This window comes from Coturnix japonica, chromosome 1 (genome assembly GCF_054131305.1).
Source record: "Coturnix japonica strain WE chromosome 1, WE-NBRP24, whole genome shotgun sequence".
NCBI classification, from domain to species: domain Eukaryota; kingdom Metazoa; phylum Chordata; class Aves; order Galliformes; family Phasianidae; genus Coturnix; species Coturnix japonica.
The window spans coordinates 158,328,677-158,356,183 of NC_140663.1; the positions used below are offsets into that span (position 1 = coordinate 158,328,677).

At 41.6% G+C, this 27,507-nt stretch overlaps 1 protein-coding gene across 2 annotated transcripts in view; it reads left to right on the top strand.

Annotated features, from left to right (window-relative positions):
* The first annotated feature begins 12,852 nt into the window (after positions 1-12,852).
* The window catches only part of STARD13 (StAR related lipid transfer domain containing 13), a 271,061-nt gene continuing 256,406 nt past the window's right edge, over positions 12,853-27,507 (top strand). The window contains exon 1 of one of the 2 annotated variants that reach the window (XM_015852032.3): positions 12,853-13,019. The gene's annotated coding sequence lies outside the window, so the exon portion shown is untranslated. Of the gene's footprint in view, positions 13,051-27,507 lie in introns of both variants that reach the window. The other variant, XM_015852033.3, reaches the window with a different exon arrangement.

Genomic DNA, 27,507 nt, shown 5'->3' on the forward strand with positions numbered 1-27,507 from the left:
AAGGACACCTCTTCCTTATGTATCAGTTTTGCAACAGTGGGTGGCAGGACCTGGGTCTGCAGTTATATATGTTAGGAAGAAAGAAAAAAAGAGTCCTAAAATCTCAGATACACAGAGAACCAGGTTTAACGTCAATCAGCTTCACTTTCCACTGCTCAGCTTGGAGACTAAAATTTGCAGCCCCTCGTTATTCACCTAAATATCCTGTTCAATTGAGGGGAAGAGCCAGGCGTGTGGTTGTGGGATTTACAAGAGCCAAGTGCCAAAGCAGAGGGATGCAGAGAAAATGCTGAAATAAAGGATATGTCTGAATTGCCTCTTCCTCCTCTTTCTCTGTGGGATTTGGCTTCCTACAGAAGAGAAAGATTTACATCCCTGAAGTCCCTCGGCCTCTTCAGTTGCTGCTTGGATATGAATGATTTGGTTTCCGTTATTCTTTTAGAGGAAAAATGCCTAGCAATAGTGATATTTTAGTGGGCAACACTGGTGGGAGGTGGACAGTTGGACTTGATCATAGAAGTCTTTTCCAACCTCAACGACTTTATGATCATTTCTATGATCATATAGTTTCTCACCTTTTGTGTTGTATAAGCGATACGTGTCACCCAACAGGGATGCTCATTCTGAAGATTTTGGGTAGTATCAGGGCTTTGAACTTTGCTTTGCACTGAGTTTGTGTTGTTGGTACAGGTTAGCAGTGTGTATTCACCTCAGTCTACAATAGGTATCCAAACAAGTGTTTGGAGAATGCCTAAACACACTTGAAGTAAAATGGATGCTGAGATACCTTATCCAAGATAAGAAGGCCTCTGGGAATACGCATTCAGTGTACTTCAGGTGCCTAAATAACTTCGCTGATGACAGCTTAGGTGCCTCTCAGGTATGCATGCCACAGGCGGAATTTGTGTGACTCGCTCACTTGAATTCAGGCATCTCCATTCTGCTTGAGCAATGCCATAGGCAACTAAAGGCTTTTGGAATTTTCTCCTAAATTATTCGAGTTTATAAAAATGTCTTCTTTCAAAAGTATGGCAAGGATTCAAACTGCTTCTCGTTTAACTGCATGAATGAGTAGGAGGCGATGCTTTAAAATTTTCTATATTGCTTCACAGTCTTAACATAATTACCAGAGTAGGATTTAAATTCATCACAATTCAGCACTTTGAATCTATTCTGAAGAGAATTTACCACAGGTATATCCTGAAGGACATAAAAAAATTAAGCCAATAGCTTAATACTTCTTCACATTTTCTTTGCCAGTCTCTTTATTTTGCAAATATGACTGTGAGACTAGATTTTTGTTATCCCAGAATATTGTTTTAGATAGCATATACTCACTGTTTTGCATGTTACATACAACATTTACACCTTATTTGCTGGATAAGCACCCTCATTTCTACAACCCTTTACAAATTCCCCACAGCAATGGGAATTTTGCTGTAGTGTGAAAGGCAGAGGTGAGTGAACATGCTGCTTTATAAAAATTGGAAGATAGCTTTCTCTTTTGTCTCATACAAAATTTTTTCACTAGCACCTGGAGCTGCAGCTTGGGGGCTGCAGTTTTAATAGTCTACTGACAACAGCAGCTGATCATCTATGCAGAGCAAGACCGTGCAGTCTAACAAGACTAATACTAGAAAGCCTGGAAAAATAAATCTGTTGTGCTAGCCTAAGATTTTACCTGTTTTACTGCAGTCCAATTTAATAAATCCTCTATGTTGTTGTTCTGCCTGGGCATTTGGTTAGTGGCTATAGCTATATCCAGGTGATTTATTATTGCTGATGCACATCCTGTTGCATTAATGTATAACATTACCTACACTGGTAGCCAGACACACATCAGAAAATATGAGCTGTACTACATCTTCCCCCCACCCAAATATCAGTGGTATCTCATTCCACATTTGTCTCTGTGGTCTTATTGCTAGGGCAGTAAGCAAGGAGAGGGAGTGCATCCAAGTATTCAGAATACTCTGTTGGGAGTAATGGGCAGGAAGCAGCTCCCTCCTGCATCTGGCACACTGTGATTCAGGTATCACAAGATGGTGCTCTTGTACCTACAGCAAGCTATTCATTAGCCAGCTCTTAAGGTTCTCACTCAACCTTGTCCTACAGATGAGAGTTTGAACTGAACAGTACCAGTGGTGGTTTCAGGACAGAAGAGATGCCTGGTGAGAGCAGCCTCTCCATGCATGGCTATGTTGTGCATCTCTTAGTAAGGAATGAGTAAAAGCTACAAGCTTGCAGAACAAGTGTTTTCATACTCTTCTCTCTTCTTGATACCACCTTGAACAACGTTCTCTTGAGCAGCCATCATAAAACTATACTTATGTTTCTTTCACATTTCCAGTTCTCCAGTGGAAAGAGAATTAGACCCAGATGATCTACTGTGGAGATTACATATCCATCCATCTTTTTCCACCTCTTTTAAAGTTGAGCCCACCAACACTCCTCTCCAAAACCAAAATCTGTTGCTGTACAGGTATGTGTGATACATCCCATTTAAATCAGAATGTTCATCATCTTTATCCAAGCTGGAATCTGTTTTTATTTTACTTTTTGTATTTCTCATTTATCCACTGTATTTTCTCCAAACTTCTTGGCTGTCAGAAGGACATATTAAAGAATATGTCTACTCTGTCCTTGTGAGATCCCACCACAGTACTGCATTCAGCTTTGGGGGCCCCAGTGTAGGAAAGATATGGACCTGTTGGAATGGGTCCAGAGGAGGCCATGGGAATAATCATAGGGCTGGAACACCTCCTATCTCCTGTGAAGACGAGCCAAGAGAGATGGCATTATTTGGCTTAGAAAGGAGTCCAAGGAGCCTTGTATCAGCCATCAGTACTTAAAGAGGACTAAATAAAGATGGAGAGTATCAAGAAGACAAGAGGTAACGGTTTAAACTAAAAGAGACAAGAGGTAATGGTTTAAACTTAAAGAGAATAGATTTATATTAAACATTAAGAAGAAGTTATGTACCATGATTGTGGTGAGGTACTGGCAGAGGTTGCCCAGAAAAGCTATATTGGCGCTGTCCCTTGAGGTGTTCAAGGCAAGGCTGGACGGGGCTTTTACCAACCTGGTCTAGTGGGAGGTGTCCCTACCCACATCATAGGGTTGGAACTGGGTGGTTTTTAAGGTCCTTTCCAACCCAAACCATCCTATTCAATGATAAACTATACACTTTTCCTATAAATGTGGCGGGTAGTTCTTATTATAAAGAGGCTGAAGGAGACTATTTTAGGAGACTGGAACAGGCAGAAGTCCTGCATTTAATAAAGGCTATTAGATTATTGAGTAGACCACAATGGGAGCAACTCATTGTACCTGAGTGAGAATGAAAATCTCTCCCTCAATCTTTCTCTGTGCATCCCTTCTTTGTGCATCAGTTTTATACTGCAATAAATAGGCTGTGTCCTATAAGCATTGTTCTGTACCTGAAATATGTTATCTGTTAGCTCAGAACTGTACTGTAATAAGATCAGTGCTCTCCAGCTTTAAGCTACCTACTGGCAAATTGAAACCCACTGTTTGTTTTCCAGTTGCATTTGAGAATTTTTCCTCCTCTTCATGTCTAGTGATCACCTTAGAGCTCTGAGATTTGTAACAAATTCTGCATGCCAGACTCTTAGTTACTTCTTGAATATTTCAGTATCACCTCAGTGAAGTCAGGCACACAGTGGAATGATGCTGTTGTCTGCACTGCACACATCAGCAATTCAGATGCCTGCAAATAAAAACAGTACTAACTTGAACAAGTTGGGTACAAACTCTCAGATGGTAAAAAAATGACTGTAGTAGCCATCACTGACAATGCTGCTCCAAAGAAATACAGATAAAGTTCGAGCCTGCTGTGGCATTCTGACAAATTAAAGGAAATATGTTGTGAACAAAGCAGCTTTTCTCTCTCACTCAATAGCGCTGCTTATTCTTCTGACCGCCCCAGTCCGGTTTGATCACCACTGTAACTGCAGATGCTGTCCTCTCTTGAAAAGCTTTCTCTAGCGGAAGGAAAAAATTGCTTATATTTTCTTTCATCTTATCCTGTGAGGACACTGGAAAGAGCTGTGCACAACATGTTCCCTACTCGATAGGAAAGATTATGTTAATGGTGGTGCCACTTCTGTTTTGCAGTCGATTGGATTCCATAAATGTGACTGCATTGGCAAAAGTACCCTGCTGTAATAGTACTGAAAATGCACTTGAGAAAATATCTGATTGTATATTAGTAACAAAAGTTCTTCAGTATAATTGTATGAGTCAAATAATGTATCGTGGATCTTAGTTCATCCTACCATGCATTCCAGATTAAGGGTATACTCTATAAAAGAGAACACGGTATTCAAACATGTATGAGTGTAGAAGTAGTATTGTTCAAATTCCTTTGACTGTCCCTGAATGTGTAGCATTGAGAAATTCCACCTCAGGGTCCCTCATTAGCTTCTTTGTGCAATTTCTTCCTGTTCCTCTTCTTGAATCCCAGTCCTTCCAGTTCACGAAAGACCACTACAACCAAGCTTTTCCACATCACAAATAGGCCTTCATCCACACTCACCAGACTTCTGAATCTCCATGTTCTGTTTTTATCATTAATATTCAGGTTCCTGTGTGGATGTCACCGAGGATGTGATCTGAAGGTAATGATGCTGCACAGATAGAAAGGAACAAAAGTCTCTGTGCATGCTTTTAAAGTTCCTCTTCTATAATGCTGTAAGGATTGAAACCTAATATACAACATTCACTCATCACCAATAATCAACTTTTTGTGAATGTTTGAAGTGCAGTGCTGGAGCCAAAGGACAGTTCAAGCTAACTAAAGCATCATCAGTAAAATAGTCATATTAGTGCCCTTTCTTCCATCAAAGTCCTATGGTTAGGATAACTTCTCTAAAGTACAGCTGTTCAGTTTTTGGGGAACACTGTACAGTTACCTTGCTTCAATTGACTTGCTTCATCTTGTTCATAAGATCTGGCAGTTTCTGTGCATGACACTACAATACAGACTCTTCTGTCTTTAGCCCTTATCAGTACATCCATTGGTCATCTCTCTTTACGGGCATGGGAAATGTGGTAGATGACTTGACAGCTTGACTGCAGTCAGGATTTGTATATTCATGGCATTCTTATTCAGAAGTTAAGGACATATGTATGGGCTGGAAGAGCAGATCACACTGGTTGAAATGTGGCTGCCCCTCTGGGTTCATTCAGAGGAACCAGTGGTGGCTTGATGCCCAGCTGCAGTCTGGTAACACAGTACACTAGGAGTTGGCAGTGGGGCTCATATTGTTCCACATATTTGTACCTATGCCAGTCAAAACTCAGAATGAACACACCCTTCACAAACTTACAAAGCAAAGGGGACAGCTGATGTTGACCAGTGATTTAGTTCTGCTTAACTCTGAGAAACTTGAGGACTGCGCCAAAAAGTGCTATGAACTCCTGACTCTCCTTTAGCAAGAAGGGCAAAGTCCCCCATGTGTGGAGGGAGTAACTTCTGCACCAGTCTGGGCTGGGAACAAGTGTCTGAGTAGCAGTCTGGTCCCACTGAAAAAGACTGGAGGATCCAGGTGCCAGGTGGAATACAAGACAGAAGTGTCCTCATCACAGATGAGAAAGACTGATTGCTCAGCTCCATTATGAGACCATGGCCAGCATAGTAAGTAATGTTATTATTCCCTCTTCTTAGCAATGGTGAGATTACATTTGGAATAGTATATCCAGTTTTGGGCCTAAAGCACATTACCTGAAGGAGATGTCAAGGTGTTTGATATGAAGAGAAGGCCAGGAGGAGATCAAATAGCAACCTACAATTATGCAAAGAGGTACTACAGAATCAGATGTTTCTTTGAAGTGGGAGATGCCCAGAAGAGACAGAATAGCAATGGTCAAAGGTTGTGTTTTGGCAGATCAAGACTGGAGATTAGGAAACAGTTTGGAAGGCTTAAGAATGAGTGGAAGAGGTTGCGGACAGTAGTAGTGGAATCTCCATCCATATAATGAATCTTGGAAGCTCAGATTGAAAACACCTGGCTGATCTGAACTAGTGCTGTCAATAGCCTGGCTTTGAGAGGCAGGCTGAACTAGAGACTTCCAGAGATCCCTTTCAACCAGCATTTCTGTAAGCCTATGATCTCCCCTTAAGAGTGCACTTCTGACAAGAAAATGATTGTTCTTCCTCCAGTAGTCACAGAGGACTGTTAAACATACTGTTAAATCAGTATGTTTTCCCTGCAAGCAGACACAAGCCCAAAAGATGTTTCCGCTTGCCAAAAAGAGAAGAGCACCTCACACCATGCGCCAAAAGAAAGAGAAAATCATATGATCTTGGCAAGCAGAATACATTATTCCAGGACTGGCACACTGCGAAGGCATCCGCTTTCCCTCCTTTGCTTGGATCAAAGGCAGAGGTAGTTCATCTCTGCCTCAAGCATGGCTAGCATGAGCTTTGTCCACAGTATGCACAGTGGTGATAAGACTGAGACTGATCTGTGTGGGCTCAGTGTTTTTAAAGTACTGGCACTTGGAGATTTTAATTTTACAGCCACATTGAGAATTTCAAATTTTCCTTGACTTTTGTGATAGGATTAGAAATTGATTCAAGTAAATATTTTAATGCAATTACTTTACTGTGCTTATGCCAAATACAGAAGCTAATGCTGGAAGAAACAGGAACGCAACATAAAATTGAATAATGAATAATAAATTGTACACTGTAGAATATAAATTTAATAATATGCATTCTGCAGAAGGGATGGGGAACAGGTCTCACAAGATATTCAGGCCTCAGATGATATTCTGGATTTCTGGGTCCTCTTCTGGTAGACTGCATGAAGTCCCTTGATCTCACTTCTGCTGTCAGTATAACTGTTTTGATTAGATGGGGAAAGAAACACATATTTTCCTTTCATTTCTAAGAGCTTTACTCTGTGCACGGATTATCTGAGAATGAAATGGATGTCCTCTTTGTTCACGGTTGCAGGGCACGATCTCTTACATTTCATGTTCATACTTATTGCTGCAGCTTCCAATCTCAAATAAGCCAGGATGTGTGTTGCTGCTTTTGTGGATCAGAAAAAACATAACCATCAAGAACTTGACAGAAATTTTCAAAACTGTTGCTGCCCAAAGCTTTATAATTAAAGAAAGATTTTATCACCAACAACAGAGTGCCTGTCAATGTGGAGAGAACTTGCTTCAGTTCTGTATTTCTTTGCAGGGAACATTCTGAATATTCTCATTCCTTCTCTTTAAAGCTGGTTTTGGAAACAGTGTAACTCTTGTGAAATTGTTTAAAGTTGATGAGGCAACATCTCAAGACCATCAATTCTGCTTAGGGAATGTGGAACACTTTTAGGAGCAGTTCTGTGAAACACCTTGTTTTGCGTAAATCCAATCTTCAGCATTGGGATAGCACTACAGCCAACTTACGGAGACATAAGATGAGGATGAAAAAACAGGGACATTTAGGAGGTAATGTTTTGCTTGCCCTTGGAAGGCAGCATCTGCTCTTTGAAAGTCACAGTTACCTCAGAGCAGGACTGACACGTTCTCCCATCTCTGGAGTTCATCAGCCTTGCTTCCCTCCCACTATGACTTCTGAAGAATAACTAGTTTAAAATTGTCCTCTGCAAGTGGAAAGGTGGGGGTGGGGGGAGGAAGGGGTGGAGCTTGATGATCCTTGCGGTCCCTTCCAACCCAAGCTATTCTGTGATTCTATGATTCTATGAAGTGAATAGAGGCAGCTTTAATGAAAGGGGATAGGTAACAACTGGTTTCAGTCTTAAAAAGGAACCCTGACAAATGTATGAGTAACAGAGGAAAAGTATACTCCGACAAGACCATCTCATTAGACTAAGGATTATATTTTTTGCTTATATACACTCTTTCCTGATAAAATGTCCTTACATTTTGTATCAGGACAATTATTTACTGTGAGGGGGACAGAGCATTGGAACAGGCTGCTTAGAGAGGTGATGAAGTCTCCTTCTCTAGGGATATTCATAACCTGCTTGGATGCTTTCCTGCATAACTACTGTACAGAACCTGCTTTAGCAGAGTGTTGGACTCAACAATCTCAAGAGATGCCTTCCAGTCCCTATGACTGTAATTCTGTGACTCCTTGTGTTAGAGAAAATGTGGCCTCACCTTCATGTCCACTGTGAGGAACTGAATAATGGCCCAAGCTCACATTCAGGTGATGTGACCTGCAGTCATTACAGAGTGGATACAGAACAAAGTGTTTCAGGTCATTCCACCAAACTTAGATGAAAGTTTGAGGTTTTTTTGGTTTTGTATTCTGGGCATGTCAGAATGCTTAATATTGACATAATTTAGTCACAGACCAAACAAAGGCATGTATCTTACAAATTAAGAACAAAGTTCTTCTGTGAATAATGAAACTCTCAAGTCCTGTAGTTCTGACTTGTGATGAGAACAAATGGTAAGATGTCAAAATATCACCCCAGAAATATTTTCTCTCTCAGCTGTGCTATTCGGGAATTGCACCGAATGACATCTCTCTTTAGTCATTTTTCACAATATCTGTATGCCCTAAGACTGCCGGAATAGTTTTAAAACAGATCTTTCAATCCAAATGTAAATTGGCACGTAGCCTTTTGATTCTGTTAACAGATGGCGTATGGTATTTATGAGAACAGTTGTTAAGTGCTTTATAGCGTGACTCACCAACTGATAGCTGCATATTAATGGAAAGTGGACAGCACTATCACATTTACAAGTGCTGGATTGTTGAGTGGAGCTGGGGGACTTGACTTGTAGAACTGGTTGTCCTTATATGTTTGGTCAAGATTATTTGGAGTCTTTCTCTAAATACTGTTTTTATGATGTAAGATCTGCTAACCATACTGCAAAGATGTTAATCTTTGTAACCAGAAATTACATATTAGTTTCTGGGGGAAAAAAAGAAAAGAAAAAGAAAATGAGCTCAGCAGTTAATTATGTTTGTTTTCTAGAATTAGTTTCTGGGGTGGATGATTGTAAAGATTAGTTTCTGAGATGCTGTATTCCTTGTTACTAACTGAAAATATCCAAAGAGGAATAGAATACATTTATGATGCTGGAATCAGTATAGAACATATTAACCGTCCATCAGATGAGTCAGAAGGTGTTCTTGCCTTGTCCTGATATGAGTTATGAATTTTTGACAGAAAGTTGTTTTGCCTACTTTCAGATTCTCATGACAGTTTTCTTAGAGCAGTGTGCAATGTGAGTGAGTTCAGCTCAGGTATTCTTTAAAAATCTTTGCTATGAGGTTTTTCGATGAAGCACTTTGTGTATCAGTTATTTCAAGAGCTGGAAAAACCACTGAGAGCATGCCACACATTGCATCAAATTTCAAGGACCATAAAACAGGCCTGATATATAATCCCACAAATTAATGAAAAGACAATTTGTTGTCATTGTTAAAACACTTATTTTGTTGCTTTTATCTTGAGTTTTTTTAGGTTGCTTTTACTTGCATTTCACAGAATCACACAGAATCACAGAATTGTAGGGGTTGGAAGGGACCTCTAGAGATCATCGAGTCCAACCCCCCTGCCAAAGCAGGCTCCCTGCACCACGTCACACAGCTCGACGTCCAGGCGGGTCTTGAATATCTCCAGAGAAGGAGACTCCACCACCTCCCTGGGCAGCCTGTTCCAGTGCTCCGTCACCCTCACTGTAAAGAAGTTCTTCCGCACATTTCAATAGTAAAATATCCTTAACGGGGATACTGCAGAAGAATTGACATTGGTGACACCATTACACCTTGCTGGAGTTCATGTCATACAACTAGGGTAAGATTATATACTTATTCCCTGCACATCCCCTGGGTGACATTGGTAGACTGGGGCTTAAAGGTAATAGCCTCTGACAGAGAAAATCATACAGAAGACTTTTACCCTTTTTACCCAGGATCTGGTAGAAGCTAAACCCCACCAAGTACCCAGAATATACCAGACTGTGAGAACTCCTAATTCCCCTCTGATTATTCATCATCTGTGCAGGATCTTCCCTTATCTAAAGTTACAGTCTGGATTTGGGGGTACCAAAGAAAAGGAGGTTAGAAAACTGTCTGGGGCAACGCCAGAGGCTCCCAACAAACCCAAGAGAGTTTAAATGTTTGTCTGCTGCTCCCATGTAGAATCAAACCTTATTTAAAATGTCTGAGGAATTTCCCTCCCCCCCCTTCTTCAGTTCCCACCAAGCCTCAGTAAGTATAGTAAGATTCCAGTGGGATCTTTAGCAGAGAAAAGTGCTATTTGTGCCATAGGCGTCTGGTAGCAAAGGTTGGAGAGACACACGTAGTAATCACAGGATGTTGTAACACATTCCTCTTTACTCAGACGCCTTCTTATTTCATGGCTGCAGGGGGAGATACAGAAAGATGGCTGCAGGTTCCTGCCTTCTCAGTATACCACTGACCTGCAGCCTAAACTGTCCGCTGATTTACAAGCAGGGCTGAAGCCCCTCCTGGGATTGGCATTTTGACTGCACAGACCCCACCTCTCTGGCAGTGTTGCTTCTTGGATTCTCAAATCCTTCTTAAGGTCTGGTCCTGATGCCAGACATCTGTCTGAACGTAAACCTGTGTGTTTGGGGGGCCTCTCATGAGTCAGTGGATTCATCCCAGACAGTGGGATGAATCTCTTGATGAGAAAGAATGCACAGGTTTGCAACATTAGGGTTTCATTGGGTTTTAACGATGCAAACAAATGTGACCAATGAAAGGAAGGAGGTATGGAGTTCAGTGTTGGCCAGCTCAAATAAGAACTTAAGCTCTCTCCAATATGCCTCTATTTTCAGCCAACTCTTGCCCTTAATAAAAGAAAAAGAACTAAACTACTCTTCATTATCTTTTGAAAATGAGCAAAACTGCAAACTCTACAGGAAAGTACAGCAAAAATAGAGAGGCTGGAGAAACTGATTAATGAGGGAGAAAATACATAGAGCTCGGCTTAGCAGCTGCTCAGAGACGACATGATAAGTCTGCAAATATTTTCAGGCTGTAAATACCGAGGACAGGAATTTAGTACAGCACAGCCAGGCATAACCAGCACTATAGGAAGAGGAAAAAATATATATGTGAGAAATTGAGGGAAGAGTTGAGGGTGAAATGCAATAGGTGGAGAAAGCTGACCTAACTGCAAGGCACTGCCTGATCCCTCAGCACAAAACGTCCCCAGCTAGGAACATGAAACAAGTCTGTTCCTTGTTGTAGATCTGAAAAGGGTCTTACACAGCCCAAAGGCATCAGTTGTGCTCCTCCCCACCCCACCAGCGGCTGATAAAGGGGATCATTCTGCTGAGCTCCTTGGCTCCATCTGACCACAGGCTGTTCCCTGCTCCAGGCAGTCTGGCTGCAATCTCTTGAAATGGGAAATGCCATCCGAACCCAGCGAGGACATGCTGTTACAGATGGAAGTTCATCACATATTGGGGCATTTCTGCAGGAATTTTTCCTCTGAGAATCTGGTGGGCTCTGAGGGTGGAAAAAGGCGCTTTGTTTAGGCTTTTAATCAACCTCGTTGTATCCGTCATGGGAAAGGCATTGTAGAATGATTCCGTGGTGAGTTACAAATCTGCTAAGCTAGAGTTAGACTGTATGACCTTTAAAGGTCCCCTCCAACTCAAACAATTCTATGATTCTGTGAGTTTAGAAACGAAATTAATTTCATTAAAACAACAAGTTGTTCACAGAATAGAGCTAACATTTTTCATTACATCCAGCTCTCTCTGTAACCAGTCTGTGTAAACAAGGCCATTTTATCAAGTAAAACTACTCCACAAGATGAATACAAACAGCACTGGGATCTGCAAGGTGGCAAGGCCCTGAGGTCTCGTACTTAACTGGAAGAAGCACAACTTTGCCCTGTTGTGTTGACTGTTTTCCCTTCTCAACACGCTGTGACTTGTAAATAAGCTCCCAGAAGTGAAACCAGAGCTACAGTTGTTAATTTATCCTGCTCGTGTGTGTATTTTTTGATCACTAAGTTAGTGCACTGCATTATTGCTGTGCTTTCAGGCTGTAATAATGTACACACATTCTTCTAACCTCTTGTTATAAGTGAGGGCTTAGCACACGGCTGGCCAAAAAGCCACGGGTGTGTGTCTCCAAGTAGAGTTTCTACGTAGCGTGGATTTAAAAGTCATCAGCTTAAAGAGATGCAAGAAAAAAATGACCTCTCTTGTTAACAGGCATAGAGCAAAACTGTGCACAGCAAAGCAGGGAAGCTGCATGTGTAGACAGTGAGGAGCAGGGAGCATACAGGCTGTCAGCCTGAGGCAGAAGAGGGTGCAAGCTGTCAGGGGAAAGGGAGGACTAACACCAAAAGACTGACCCTGGAGTGCAGGAGCACTGCTGGACATGGCACATAAAGAGGAGAGGCTGTGCTGTGCTGTGCCCAGGATTTTTCCACCTGCATGGTTTTTCAGAGATGATATCTGGAATAAAAAGTTGTAATGGGATGAGGACAGAAACTAAAAGGAAAGACTGAAGAAGCATGGGGGGAAAGAAGAGGGGGAAGGGAGGGGTGGAATGGGAAGCACTTTTATTAAGACATTAAGAAATAAGGCCAAAAGGAAGGGAGCAAGGCTGACTTTAAGGAGCAGTAACACTGATATAGCTGTCAAACTGCTCTGCCTTTCCTGCCTTTCCTGCCTTTCCTCTGTCAGGGAAGGGCTCTCCCTCCCTCCAGCCCACCATTTCGCCTTCTGCCATGGGCCCGGGGGGCTGCAGAGCCGGGCAGCCCCCAGAGCACTGTGTTTCACTGACAACAGTGTTCGGCAGCAGTGCGGTCACACAGAGCATATGCTGCCTGTGACAGGCGCGCAGGGCTGTGCCTTTCCACACGTGCTCCCAAGGTCTCCCGATTGGGTGTGCTCAGCAGAAGGGGCCGGTCCTTGAAGTCAGCTCCTGTGCCTATGACAGATGATATTTTCATGCAAGAAAACAAAACCAGACTATCTGATGGACTGCATTATTTTTCCAGGCGGCTTGGAACTGCAACTGCAAAGTAAGAAGTTTTATGCTTAGACTTCAAAACTGTGAGTGGAATTTAAACATCAGTTTTAACCAGATTTTTTTTTTAAACTCGAAACTTTGCATGAAGTGTATATATCTGCACAGTAACTTTTCATTATGGAGTGAGCTGTTGCAAATTCTCCTGAGATGAGCTAATGATTGCTTTGGGAAACTTCACAGAGTGCTCTCTGCACTAGCGGCTGCTCTCTTAGATGTGTCCTGAGAAGGAAGATGCTCTTTTCAGTGCATGCAATTAGTCCAGCTGGAAATGGTTTCAGATTATCCACACCACTGGAAAATGTGTTTGAGTGGGACTGGTTGTGCTGAATCTCCTGGGAGTCATCAGCAAATATCAGGCTGGTCTGTGTGTCTTTGTCATCAGTGTCATTTGGTGGTTGCTTTTTATGGAGAGGGATTAGGTGAAAACCTGCTGTTACCATTGTGTGGCACTGTGCTTGTGAGATGGGAAGGCTGCTGGTACCAGGTGTTAGCAAGCTGGCCAATTAATGATGATTGCGAGAAATTAGTTTAAGACACTATTGTCCACTGGGATGCAGATTTATAGAAATAATTTTAACAAAGGGATAGGTAGCACTTGTGCACAGGAGGCTCATTCTTATAGGTAAAACATTAATAACCTGCTTTTTTTTTTTTTTTTTTTTTTTTTTTTTTTTTTTTTTTAACATGAGCTTAACAGGAATAGTGTAATAGTTTTCCATGGGAAAGCTGTAAAGGCTGATACTCAGTTCAAGAGTCCAAACCTGAGCTGGCAGTTTGTGACCCCAGACTTGTGATATTTTCAGTTTCCTGTGGGAGCTGCCCAATAATCCCTGTGACCCCGTGCTGTTTATACACAATCTTAAGTGCAAAGACCTTTTCTGGATTCACGTGAATGTTAGTAAAAGCTGGGATATGTGTTTTTAAAGTTACTTTGAAGCCAGACAAGATTGCCTCATAGCTATCTCTAGCTAGTCCAACACTTACATATAGTATGACTTTTGCTTAGAAAACAAGCAACTTAACATTTCTGAGCCTTGGCAGGCATATTGCATCAGTTTATACTCTTATATTCTAGTGTACCCAGGTAAAATTCAAAGAGAAATTAGTGGTGTGTTACTGCTACGTAGGTGTGGCAGAAATCCCATCCCTTGTGCTTCCACTGCCACTAGTCTGCATCTGGACACCTCCAGATCACGCAGCAACATAAACAGCATCCAAATGAGGTGTGGGCATACAACTGCATTTCTGCGGAATTAGTCAGAGCACATAACGTGGGACGTGTACCAACTTTATACAGCTGGCAAAGAGGCAACTCAATCCATTGCCAAGTACAAAGTAAATGTCAGTATTTCTTTAACAAATGAACTGCTAGAGTAATTCTATACCATTCTGGTGCTCTTACTTCATTTGTTGAAGAGTTTTTGTTACAACACTGGCATCTCTAAAGTCAGATTTATGGTATTGAGCCATGGCTGGAATGAATCTGAACTTATGTAAAATATAACAGTGACAAATTTCCTTTGTCTTCATCCCTTTCCTCTACCTTTTGTTGGTCACTACAGCTGGAACATACAAGATTTTTCTCATAGAGCAAAAGACTTTTCCCAAAGATTTTGGTTCTAACACAAAAAAAACACCCACAGAGAAAACCATGAATCTCAAGTATTCCATCAGAGCAGCCTTCTTAGTTGAAAGGAGGAAATCCTAAAGGGAAGAAGCATTAGTCCAAACCACTAATAAATGCATAATGAGTTAGTGCTCTGTAACAAACTAGTAACAGGCTTCTTATTTCAATAATACTAAAATCAAACCTGTATCGATTTTCTTTCCATTTTCTCAAAATAACAAATCGGGGGTAAAAATGAATAAATCTCTGCAGCATGCAGATATTCTTTCTGGTGGCCCACCGTGAAAATGCTGGCAAAGTTCTTTAAGTAAATGCCCTCTCTAAACCTTATAATGTGAAATGTTTCCCCTTATAATGTGAAATGTTTCCCCGTCATGTGAAGCAGCCTGGTTCTACTTGTTCCCTTCTATTGACAGTCTCTGTTAGATACTTCTACCTTGATAAAAAAGGCCAGATTCATGGCTAGGCAAGCGTGAATGAAGAGGAACTCACTGAAGTCAATGACATGACCCTGGATTCGATCCAGTGTGACTGGAGTTGGAATGTGGCTCCATGCATGCAGCTGGCACCCGTGCCAGGCAAAGCAAGTAGGTAAACAAAGAGATACTGCAGTTGTGCATGTTGCTGGTGGCAGGACTGTCATGGCGCTGCTACTTTCCAGTTGTGCTTTCACCTGGAACTTCTTCCAAAAGAAGAGTTCTAACAGCATAATCTCAGTTCTGCCGCACCAACTTTACTTGTTATGTATCCTCACAGTTGTGAGAAAGGTGCTAAGCCTCTGACATAAAAGTTAAGCTTCTTCCCAATTCCTAGAGAAAGCTTTTTTTCCTCCTCTACATCGTGATAGCTGCACTGTTCCCATGGCCACCTACACAGCAAAATAACTCCCAGCTTTTTGTTGTGGAGAGACTAATGGGAATGTTTTGTACTATAGGTGGGGTTTCCTTGTGACTGCTTTGATTTCCCTGTTCTGTGTGCTAGGCAAAATTGCTGCCCTAAAGAGAGGCAGAGTTTTATTCGGCTGTCTAGAGGCAGTCCCATCTCATCAAATTCTTCCCAAAGGAATAATTTGGCCTTGTTTGAGATGGGAGAGTCACCTCATACTTGTATTCCTGGCCAGACATGGCTTCCTTATACCTTTATTGCTGCAGTTAAAGAACTGAATTCTGTGAAACGTGTGCCCATGACTGTTCATCTCTGCTGGTTGGAATTGCCAAAGCATGGAAGGATCTTCAGGGGTAGACTTTACATAGGATCTGGTGTGAAGATGGTTTCCTGGTTACTCTGAATGGGAGACAAGCATGGGATGCTCATATTTTAAGGAGCTTCTTACAGTTCTATCTGCTATGTGAATTTCTAGGGCCACTTCAGTTTCTAAGTATTCAGCATCACCAAGAAAAAAAAACAGCAAAGTGAAAAGGCAGGGGCTGCCTGTTCTTTGCTGCATAACAAGTTCCTGGAATGAAGTGCATTCGTATCTACCACTGAAGTGGGAATTATATGAAGCTAAGGCGCAGCTGAACTGTACTTTAAGCAGTTTCTTTTGAAGTGCTTTATATCATTACTCAGATATTTTTGTGCTATGTGGGTGTGTTCTCAACAACAGCACTCTATTAGTCCAAAATAACTTAGTAAGGTCTGTGTGGGGGGGTATGCAGTTTACATGTAACACAAAATATTCATCTAATATATGCTACTTATCAGATCTGTTTTAAAAAAATCTCATCTTTTATAGTGATTTGTCATACTGTTCTATTTGGTGCTGATTAGACAAAAATATCACAGGCTGTTATTTTGGAATAACGGTTTCAGTAGGAAACTAAAAAAAAAATCTCCCTGATATTTTTAGTTTTAAAATGAATTCCATAAAGGCATTTGTGAGATGGGGATACTTGTCATGCAGTTGAGTCAGTAGGGTCATGGAAGGGGCCAAACAGAAGGGAAGTAGTCACTTAGCACTACCCGAGTCTTCAAATTTGAAGAGGTTTGTGGACATAAGAGATAACACCTTGGCTGCAACACTGGTAAATATCACTGTTAATCCAGGCCTGAGAAGTATCACTCTATAATCTCATAAAATCTTTGTGAATTTTGGTCCTCTGAGTCACCTGAGAGAATGAGTCCAGAGGCTGTGTGTGAAAGGAAGGGAGCTACAAGGCGAGGGAAAGCACAGAACAAACAGTTTTGTTAATGCTACATAAATGCTTCTTGAAGCTGAAAATGAAAAGTACACAGTCTGGCAGGGAAAAAGATGAGCGTGTGAGTAAAAGTCATGTACCTCTGATGTTGTTTTCTACCTTTTGTGCTATGTGCTTTATGCCTTAGGGAGAATGAATAATACTGTTTTGAAGATGAATTAAGTTACCTTAATTAATGCATAATGCATTGTTTTGAAGACAAATTAAATTACCTTAATTAAATTGCTGATTGCGGGCTCTCAGAACAAAAAAATAAGATGTATTCATGTGCCAAAGGTCACACTGTTGTAAGGGGAACGTATGGGGAAGGTGCACCACTGAGCAACCCACAGCACAGGGCATCTGCTCTATCCAGATGGAGAAAGCAGAAAAATTAGATGGATCCCAAATACAGTTAACCCTAAAACATTTACAATTGCATCTTTCAATATCATTTCAAAACTAACTTTTTGAGTTCCACTTCATTATGTCCTGAAATTACAGCACCTTGAATGGCATTTCTTGCCATCTCAGAAACCTACCTCTTTCAACACTTTGTGTATCTTATACAGACAGCAACTGATACAGTTTAAGGTATGTCTGTCTAATGAGCAAAAACCTTTTCTCTGAAATATTATTGCTGTGACACAAACAGATGAATTAAGACTATTGTAAACAGGTGGCGTTTAAAGATTTTAGCGGTAAGCAAACAAGCTTACAATTATTTTGCATTTTGGCCTAAGGAAAACAGTCTGAAAACCTTTTGCAGATTGTCTGTCATAATTTCAAGATGAAACTTTAAATTCCAATCTCTATCTTTACATCTTAATTCATATTGTTATGCCTTTGTATCATTATGTCTTTACACATCCCTTAATGTCTTCATACCTATCATTCCTAACCAGCAGAACTGAGATCCACTTGATCAGAATGCTGATTCCTAGAAAGAAATGGGGACTTACCTTTTGAGCAAGGTAGCAGTACTAGTCTATACGTACGCCAAGAAAATACATTTCAAAAGAAAATCCAGTCAGCTAAAAGAGAGTAATTAAAGGAAACATCAACATTCATAATTTTTAAACACTCAATGAAGGATGGGTAGAGCAAGGAGTCCTCTTCTGGGTTGAGCAAATTCACTAGACCTAATGGGAACAGAGATAACTTACAATAAAGGTACGTTCAAACATTTTTCAGACTCTTCAGAGAACTCCCCCTTGTGTAATTTCTGCCTTTTAAACATTCCATGCTGATGCACAGCAACAGCAAGTGCCCGTGGCTCTCGACTGGGAGGAAAGACTCTGTTCCTCATAGTTTCAAGAGAGTACTAGTGGGAAGGAGGACTGAGACTATATTTGCTGGAATCTGACTGAATTCTAGATGAGAACCATAATGCCAATATATGATCACTCAGAGGGTGGTGACGCACTGGAACAGGTTGCCCAAGGAGGTTGTGGATGCCCCATTCCTGGCAGCATTCAAGGCCAGGCTTGATGTGGCTCTGGGCAGCCTGGTCTGGTGGTTGGCAACCCTGCACATAGCAGGGGAGTTGAAACTGGATGATCATTGTGGTCCTTTTCAATCCAGGCCATTCTATGATTCTATGATTCTATGATCAGAATATCAGCATCAGGTCTTCTCCAAGTCAAATGATTCCATGATCAAAGTTCAGCATAGCCTGACATGCCTGAACACAAGCATCAGTGTTCAGGATGCCTATGCTGTTGGTGTTTCATCATTTTAATTGCTAGAGGTTAAGCTGTATTATGCCAACTGCACGTAGGCAGTGACAGTACACCTACACAGTGTTTTTGTGTTCTGCTGGACTTGCTCTACTCCCCAAAAATACCCGTGACCTCAGCATATAGGTGCTTTTAGCAAGCCTGCCTTGCTGCAGGGCAGAGGTAGGTCTTAACCCTGCCCACTCTTAGTGCTCAGTCTGAGACCTGTGATGCCTCAGGTGGTGAGTACCCAAACAAGCATGCCAAAACTCACCCAGAAATTTTAAGTAAATACATAAAAATAGCATTCCTTCACATGTTTTTTTCTTGCTGTGTCTGTATCTCAACATTGATTGAATGAACATCTAGATGTTAAAAGAGAAAAGAAAATGGGATCCCAACTTGTGGAATGTTTTATATAGATTATTTGCGTGCACAGCTTACGTGCAGTCAGAAACAGTGATTTCTGACACTGCCAGCATGGCTACCCAGTACTGAAGGAGAAAGCAGCTTTCCTTCTTTCAGATCCTCAGTACAGTTTTCTACAACACTGAAGTTGGCAGTCCTTAAGTGATATATTTACTTCTCTTTATTGGGGTTTACAGCCTTTGGGATGTACACATCATCTTTTCTTGTTTTTAATTTTAAAGTTGAGTTGCATTTACATTTTCCCCAAAATGCTGAATTGCCAAATGCTTCTGAGAAGTATCTCCACGGGATTGAGATGCTGCTCCATACCCTTTACAAATGTAAATTAACTAATCTTACTGGAGTAATTGGCAGAAAAGTAATCTCCCTTTATCATGACAAACAGTATTGCGCTATAAGAGTAATGACTACAATTTAAGCAGCTATGAATTGTGCATTAGGGAGCTCTAGGCCTGAGCGTTGCTCACAATGAGATTTAAATTGCATTTTTTCTGCATCTAGCTGTTTATAAATAACACTGCGCTTACAAACACAATAGTAATTTTTGTCACCAATTTCTTATTGGCAGTGACAGTAGAAACGAAAGATGTAAGTAGCCGATGGTCTGTGCACTAAATAGAAGCTAAATTATCTTTGATTGCACTCAGACTTCACCAGAAATGGAAACAAATCACAACCCTAGAACCAACCACAAGATGAAGGGTAAGCATCTGGAAAAACTAAGCAAATATTTAGCATATTTAACAACTAGGATCTCTTTTCAGAACTGATGATATATTAAAGAAAGAAAAGGAAAACCAAAAAGGCTGGATTAAATGTTCCATGAACTCTATCATATAAATTTAGATTCTTATACAAATTTCTGGCTTGGATCTAACTCTAAGCCTACCTGGCAACCATGGGAAATCTAAAAGCAAAGAATAAGTGGTTTAATATGTATTGCAGCAGCCTCCAAATCCTGCTAGATCATGTGTGCTGAAGGAGTGTGCTTGGACAGGTGTGCTGTAAGCTCTGTAGCTTTCATTCATGCTTGACGTGCTCCATCCTTACGTTCACTGTGCAACATCGCTGTCTTACAGTTCAGCAATCACACTTATAATCATTTACAGAGAGCTTGTAAGGCTGATCTTCCTGATAATGAGGGACAGTCTTGCTTAGACGTGACTATTTTTACATCCAAATGATGTGATACAGAGCACCAGATGCCATGGTGTGAACCATGGTTTGATATTCCTGGAAGGCTGGAGCTCCAGGTCTGGCAACTGTTCCTTATATGGGCTTTTATAAGGGATTTTATCTGTGGGCATGAAATTGGTGATGGCATTTCTTAGTAATGTCAGAGCAGGTTAATCTGCTCATACAACTATAGTGACAGCCGTCCCCACCTTGCATTACAGTTCGGTAGGTCTGAGTCAAAGCCCAAGCTCAAACCCTCCACATACCTGTGCTGCAACTGAAGACTGTGAGCTGATGGTATCTCAGGGTGACACGTATGAGTTATTGGGAGGCAGAAAGGGATAAGGAAGGAGCCAGGTCTGGCTGCAGCACCTTTCAGAGCATTACTGGGCTGCATCTGCAGAGTGGGCTCTGATATCACATCCAAGGAGGGCAGAGAGGATTAATAGGCAGGGTGCCAAGGCTTGTCCTGTACCCTGCACAAGGTGACACCAGCACCAAGGGTGATGGCCAGATTTATGATAGAAACATTCCAGTCTTCAGCCGTTGTCCTTCAGCCCGGGTGCAGTATCCCTGTGCCCTGCAACCTTCTGCTTCTCAGAAAATCTTTGCCTGAGAAATGCAAAACCATCCACACCTAGAAGAGAAATAAAATAGTCTACAGCTGAGCCTTTGCCCTCTAATTTGCAATATCCATAAGTCCTCTAGGGAAAACTTAAAAGAGAAAAAACTTTATTCAGGCAGGCGATGGGGTAGGCAAAACAGACATTGGAGATGGCTTCAGGAAATGCGGAGATGAGCACTGCTATGCAGTGTTTGTTGATTCAACTAAATGGGAATGAGCATCTATTACATTTCTATAAATGAGGCAAAAGTAATCATAAGTAGAGGCAAACTAGCTTCTGTGTACATATCAGCACTGCTGCAGGCTCCTCTGTGATAATGGGATAATTTACTCTTGTAAAGAACTGTTTTGCTGCTGTCTGTGAGTTAGCTAACGTAGCTGTGTATACACACTATAAAAAGGAAACACGACCATTTTTTCTGATCACAGAATTGTAGTGATTGGAAGGGACCTCAGGAGATTACCTAGTCCAACTCCCTGCTAAAGGAGGTGCCCTGCAGTAGGTTGCACAGCAAAACACCCAGATGGATTTTGAATATTTTCAGAGAAAGAAACTACACCACCTCTCAAGGAAACTTGTTCCAGTGCTCTGCAACCCTCAAAGTAAATATTTTTTTCTCATGTTCAGATGGAATTCCCTGTGTTCCAGTTTGTGCTCATCACTCCTTGTTCTGTCACTGGGCACCTCTGAAATGAGCCTGGCCCAATCCACTTAACTCCCGCTCATTAGATATTTACAAACATGGATAAGATCCTCCCTCATCCTCCTAGGCTGAAGATTCCTAGGTCTCTCAACCATTTCTCATACAGGATATGCTTCAGACCCTTTATCATTTTTGTGACCCTCCACTATACTCCTTCTAGGAGATCCCTGTCTTTTCTGAATTGGGGAGCCCAGAACTGGACATACAGTATTCTAAATGTGGCTTCACTAGGGCAGAGTAGAGGGGGAGGATCACCTCCTATGACCTGCTGACCGCATTCATTTGAATGCACCCCAGGATCCCATTAGTCTTCTCCACATGGGTACACTGTTTGCTCATAGCCAACCTGTTGTCCACCAGGATCTCCAGATCCCACTCTGCTGAGCTCCTCTCCAACAGATTAGCCCCTAACCTGTACTGATGCATGCAGTTATTCCTCCCCAGGGATAAGACTCTACACTTGCCCTTGTGGAACCTCAGCGAGTTCCTCCCCACCCAGCTCTCCAACCTGTCCAGGTATCGCTGAATGGCAGCACAACCTTCTGATATGTCAGCCATTCTTCCCAACTTCATATCATCAGCGTACTTGATGAGTGTGTGTGCTATCTCTTCATTCAGGTCACTGATGAAGATGTTGAACAAGACTAGACATAGAACCAACACCTCTCTTTGACTTTCCTCACCAGATCTAATTCCAAGTGAGCCTTACACTTCCTTGTAACATCCCTGCGTGTGTTTCTGACAGTGTTCCTACATTCTTTCAAAGTGGCCAGACCCTTTGTACACATTCCATAGACTTTCTTCTTCCATTTGAGTTTCTCCTAGTTCATCCATTCAGGTTTCCTGCAACCTTTCCCTGATTTCTTAGTCTTAGGGCTGTACTGATCTTGAGCTTTGAAGAAGTGGCTCTTGAATGTCAACCAACTTTCTTGGAACCTTCCATTACTCTTTCCTAAAAGGTACGTAGTCATCCATTACAGCTTTCCAGTCATGGAACTGTCTCACTATATCTCCATGATCTTGATAGATTGTGGCCCTACAGCTACACACAGATCTCTAATCTTTCCTGATTATTCCCTATGTATATTTGCCCTCACAGGGAAGGGATCTAAAAGATCAGCAGAAGATAATACAGGCTGAAATAGCAATAAAGAGGCAAATGAATAATCTTATTTATTCAGGACTCTTCTGCAGTTAGTTCTGGCATGTCCTTAAGACTTTTGTTCCTTTGCCCCTTTATTATTGATAGGCAACTTTAGAGAAATACAGATATCACAGCTATTTTATGTCCATGAAGGAGAAAGATACAGTCTTAACAGTCTAGAGATGCAGATCCCCATGCTGCCAAAAAAAGCAATAGCTTCATGATTCATGGAAGAAATAGTTTCATGTGGCAGGTGGTGAGAATTTACCTTGAAAAAACTGAATATTCATTCTGAAAAACAAACACCTTGAAACTGGATGTAATTGAAAACTGCTACAGTAGAGCAAATTGGAAACCTTTTAAAAGTAGATAAAATGCTTTCTCTTTAACTGAGACCGGCACATTAGCTTCAGTCTGAGAATAAATATTTTGAGTCAAAAAATTTTGATAGAAGTCTACAATTACCTCTGCAGTATTGCTAGGATCCATCTACTTAGTAAAGACTTTGACTTTATTAGCTATTTAATCATCTGAAATAGCCTATTACCAAATGCTCCAGGAGAACGGTGTCTGTATCAGATTCTTCAGCTCCTTGCCTATATGTCTAATAACCTGTTATATTTCAGACCCTGCAGAAATTAGTCACTGAAACCTTTCTTCTTTCAATCAATCCCCAGTTAGAAATATGGCCAAATTAAATCTTTCTGTTGAGCTGTTTTCACAGTTTTCATCCTCATTTGAGACTTAGATTACTCCAAAGACTGTGTCAGCAATCTGTGTTCCTCCAAAATGTTTTATAAGTTGTGCTTTTAAAGTTGTGTACTGGTGTCATGGTGACTAATAGAAACTCTGCCCTGACCCAGCATTGCAGAAGCAGGCACTGGCATGTGATCTGGCCAGCAATCTTATCTGATGATGAACTTCCAAACTGCCAAAGAAATGATGCAAATAAGGCATACCTGTCAGAGCTATGTAAATGGGGCTGCTTTATTTCTCGTCCCTCTTCCCATTTCTTCATAAGCTTGCCTGCTGGATGGAACCTCAGGAATGTGACTATGAGCCAAGAAAACTTTATATTCTCCATGGTCTGGACAGCTCCGTGTCTTTCCTGCAGCTACTACTACTGACGTGTGGGTGACACTATAGGGACAGAACTGCAGCAGGAGAATCCCCCAGAAGTTTGGCAGGGCCTAGAAAGGATACAGAAATGTTAAAAGATCACGTGTCCAATTATCCCAATAGGGCAGCACCCATAAGTAAATCTCAAATCTTTTCTGCTTGTGAAGTATCTCTGGCCAAGTTAGCCAAGAAGCCAAGTTCTTCTTAATGTGTTTTTCTGGCTGAGAGCTTGAGGTCTGTCAGCTCAGAAGCCAAGGAATGGCTTCTAAGAAGCTCAAGCCTCATAGGCCAGTGTAATGAAGAAACAAGAACAGTGATACTCAGATCAGGGAGAGCAGTCAATGCTCATTCTCATTTAAATCACGAATTATGTAGCTGAGAAGTGAAATAACTTAGTATCTAGTTTGTTCTTCTGCCACTGCTGCTCTCTCCACAGCATTCCTTTGTTATTAGTTCAGCCTGTATCATCTCTCACTGTTGCTGATCCCAGATTAAGCTGGCCAAGAGGCAAACAGGACAAAGGAAACTGCTGCATTTTGCAGAGTGCAAACCAAGACTGCTTAGTGACTTTCCCAAGCATTCAGACTCCAGAGAGAAGAGTTTTGTCTTATGGGTGATGGGCAAGGTTCTGCAGCTGGATGGAAGTGGGAAAACAAAATGGTGTTTTTAAATTTATGTTGTTAATGAGAGATCAGGGTGGGTCTCTGCAGCTAAAAAGGCAAAGGGCAGATGGAGGTCAGGGCTATTACACTGGTTCAGCAGATATCTCCTAACCTTCCTGGAAATGATGGTAAGGAGAGCAAATAGTCTCTGGCCCCTCCATTAGTGAAAATTGCCAATGTTAGGACAACTTTCCTCTGCAGTACAGTGAATGTCCTGATGGTCAGATGGCTTAAAAGCCCCACATTGCCTTCACTGAATGTTGGGGATACGAGATGACAACATGTGGACGAACTACGAAGTAGAAAGAAAGTAGAAGCAAAAGTCCACATTCACCTACCCAGTGTCAGATGGTCATGAGCTGCAGGGCAGGGATGGGGGAAGATGAGAAAGCCAACTAACTTACCTTTAGATACCAAGGTGCAAAGAGCTTTGCTCTGTATTGATTTAAGTGAAGTTGTTCAAAGGGTGCTGAATATTGCAGTGAGGATGGAATGCCAAGAGTGTTGTTGGCTTAACGTTACTGAGATTTGGCCTTCATAAAGCAAGGCATAAGCATCATCAGCCTGGAGAGACATTCCTTCTGCTGTTGCCTCCTGGGTTGCTGCATTGACACAGAAAGAGTAAAATGACAAAAATGTCTAAGCAGTGTTTTAGTGACATGATAGCTAACTGTAAGCATAGTGCTATTCCACCTACATAATGTTGAGCAGTCCAAATTATTTGAGTTACTTTCTTTAGGAATACAAATCTGCCTATTGCCTTCAAGGAATTGTCTGGTTTTCCCCAGTCTGGTCGCTGCATATTCTCAGAACTTCTCATTTCTCTTCTGCCTACCACCTGCTCAAATCTTTTTTGTCCTTTTCATCCTCCAGCTTTATTTCTGTACCAACCTTTCTCTCCCTGTGCCTAATGTATGTGTTACCATAACAAGCATGACATGTTCTCGGTACTTAATTTCTTCTTTCAAGCACAGGTAGCTCTCCATGGAAAACTGTTACCTGTATTGTTGTTTCATTTATCCTGAAGCATATCCTCATCCAGGTTCAGAAATGTCTGTTTCACAACTCCTTTATTTGATATCACTTTTCAGCCCTTCTTGCTTTTTTGCTTCCTTCTCCCTTGTTTCAGTTCTCCACGTTCATCTGATTTATGCTGTCAGCTCTGCCAGTCAAAGACATTTGCCCCAGTTCTTATCCTAGTTATGGAGATACACCAAGTGAGAGAAAGAGGAGGTTTTCTGGTATTACAGATACAGTAGGGTCTGAATCTGAGAGTGATTTCTCTCTTTCAACAACACATATGATTCTGGCAATATAATTGAATAATAGCCTGTTTTCATTTAGAGTACTTAATTGCAATTTTGAAATTTTTAGAAGGAAGATGAATCTAGAAAACTGTGCTTCTTTTTGTACTTGTCTGTCTAACAAATGAAGTCATCTGAAGAATGGAAGAAGTTAAAGAAGCTCCCGTCAAGAAAGTCAGAACTGGAAATAAGATGGTATTCCCTGTCACGTAAGCCATCAAACCCAGTTGACAGACAGGCCAGCCCTCAGAGACCTGCTTCTGAGAAGACTTTAAAGATTAAGTTTCTTCAAAACATTTACAAAATATTCCAACACTTCTAGTCTCAAGAAGGAGGCTGGTCACTGTTTTCTGGAAGACATGAAGCTGCAGAGAGGAATAGTGTAAAACCTTCAGTTCATTGAGATCAAAATATTTTCCCGTTAAATACAGGCGCACCCTAGCTTCAGCCTTCCTGTGTACTTCTATTTCATCTGCTATTCAGCTCACTGAAGTTCAGTTTTCTGAAAGCATCACACTTTGGCTGAAAACAGAGCGTGGCTTCTTGCCAGATATAATGATTTAGGTATTTGTATGCTTACCTGACTTGCTTTGAATGGATGTAACTACTGGGTTTTGTACCGTCAGCTCCTTACATTCCTGCAACAAACTCTTTCCTGTTATGCACCAGGTCTCCTGAACTCCTTGCCTCTGCAGGTTAAGGGACACTGAAAAAATGTGTAACCTTAGAGTGTGATGACAGCTTTTGCAAACCATGTTGTTGACTGGTGCTGATTTGAGCAACAACTGATCCGTCAGAGAATTAAGCCTGGCCAGCTCTGCCTTGTGTATATCGTGGCTGACTCACAGGTGGGATAAACTCTCCAGAGCTGCTGAAATCCACTGCATGAGATACTCACACAGCTCTCTTCCATGAGACGGGCAGGGGAAAGAGAAGACATAAAAATAAGAGCCTATAGGCCTTTGTAAGTAATGAAAAGGGAAAATAAAAGGTTTTGCTGAAGTTCCTTTTTCAGCTGCAGATATTTTTTGTATGGGTGCACTCCATAAAGCTTGTGGGACAGTGGGATGGATGGATGGGAAGGACCTGCACATTTTCTACAGGCTGCGTTCTGGTCACCACAGTCATCTTCTGCTCTGCTGTGTAGCTCAGTTCCTTTCACAACCACAGCACTGCTGTCAAGAGGTGACATTAATAATGGAAACAAGCGGTGAACTGACACAGGTGACAGATATTAAAAATATTTCCATCTCCTCTTTTCTGTGTGGATTCACTTCTGGCTCTTCATGGTCTCCCTGACCTTGCCATGTGCCTGTGAGATGATGACACTCCAGCTATGACTTACAATTGAAGTTCTGGATCTGTGCTGTCCTATTTTATGATGATCATTTATCATTTGTATTATAGTCATGCTTAGAGGCCTCAAACAAGATCAGAGCCTCATCGTACTAGTCGCTGTATGAACATGTAGTGAGAGACAGTGAAAAGATCACAAACAAAAGGTGGGAGGAGGAACAAAAAGACAGAGATGTATGATGCATTCCCTACAGCAGCCCAACGATAGTACCAAGGCAGAAAACAGCAGCATTCGTGTTCCTAAGCTTCAACCTGACTGTGCCCATAGCAGCCTCCACCACCTCCTGCTCATCCACATCCTCCTCACTCAGGACTGTGTAGGGATGGTGGATTCCACCTTCATTTTGCCTCTGCCCAGAGCCTGAAGAGCCTCTAAATTCAGGCACAGGGTTCTGGGAGGCACCTTCCTGCCTCCTCTGCATGGGCTCTGCAATGGGCA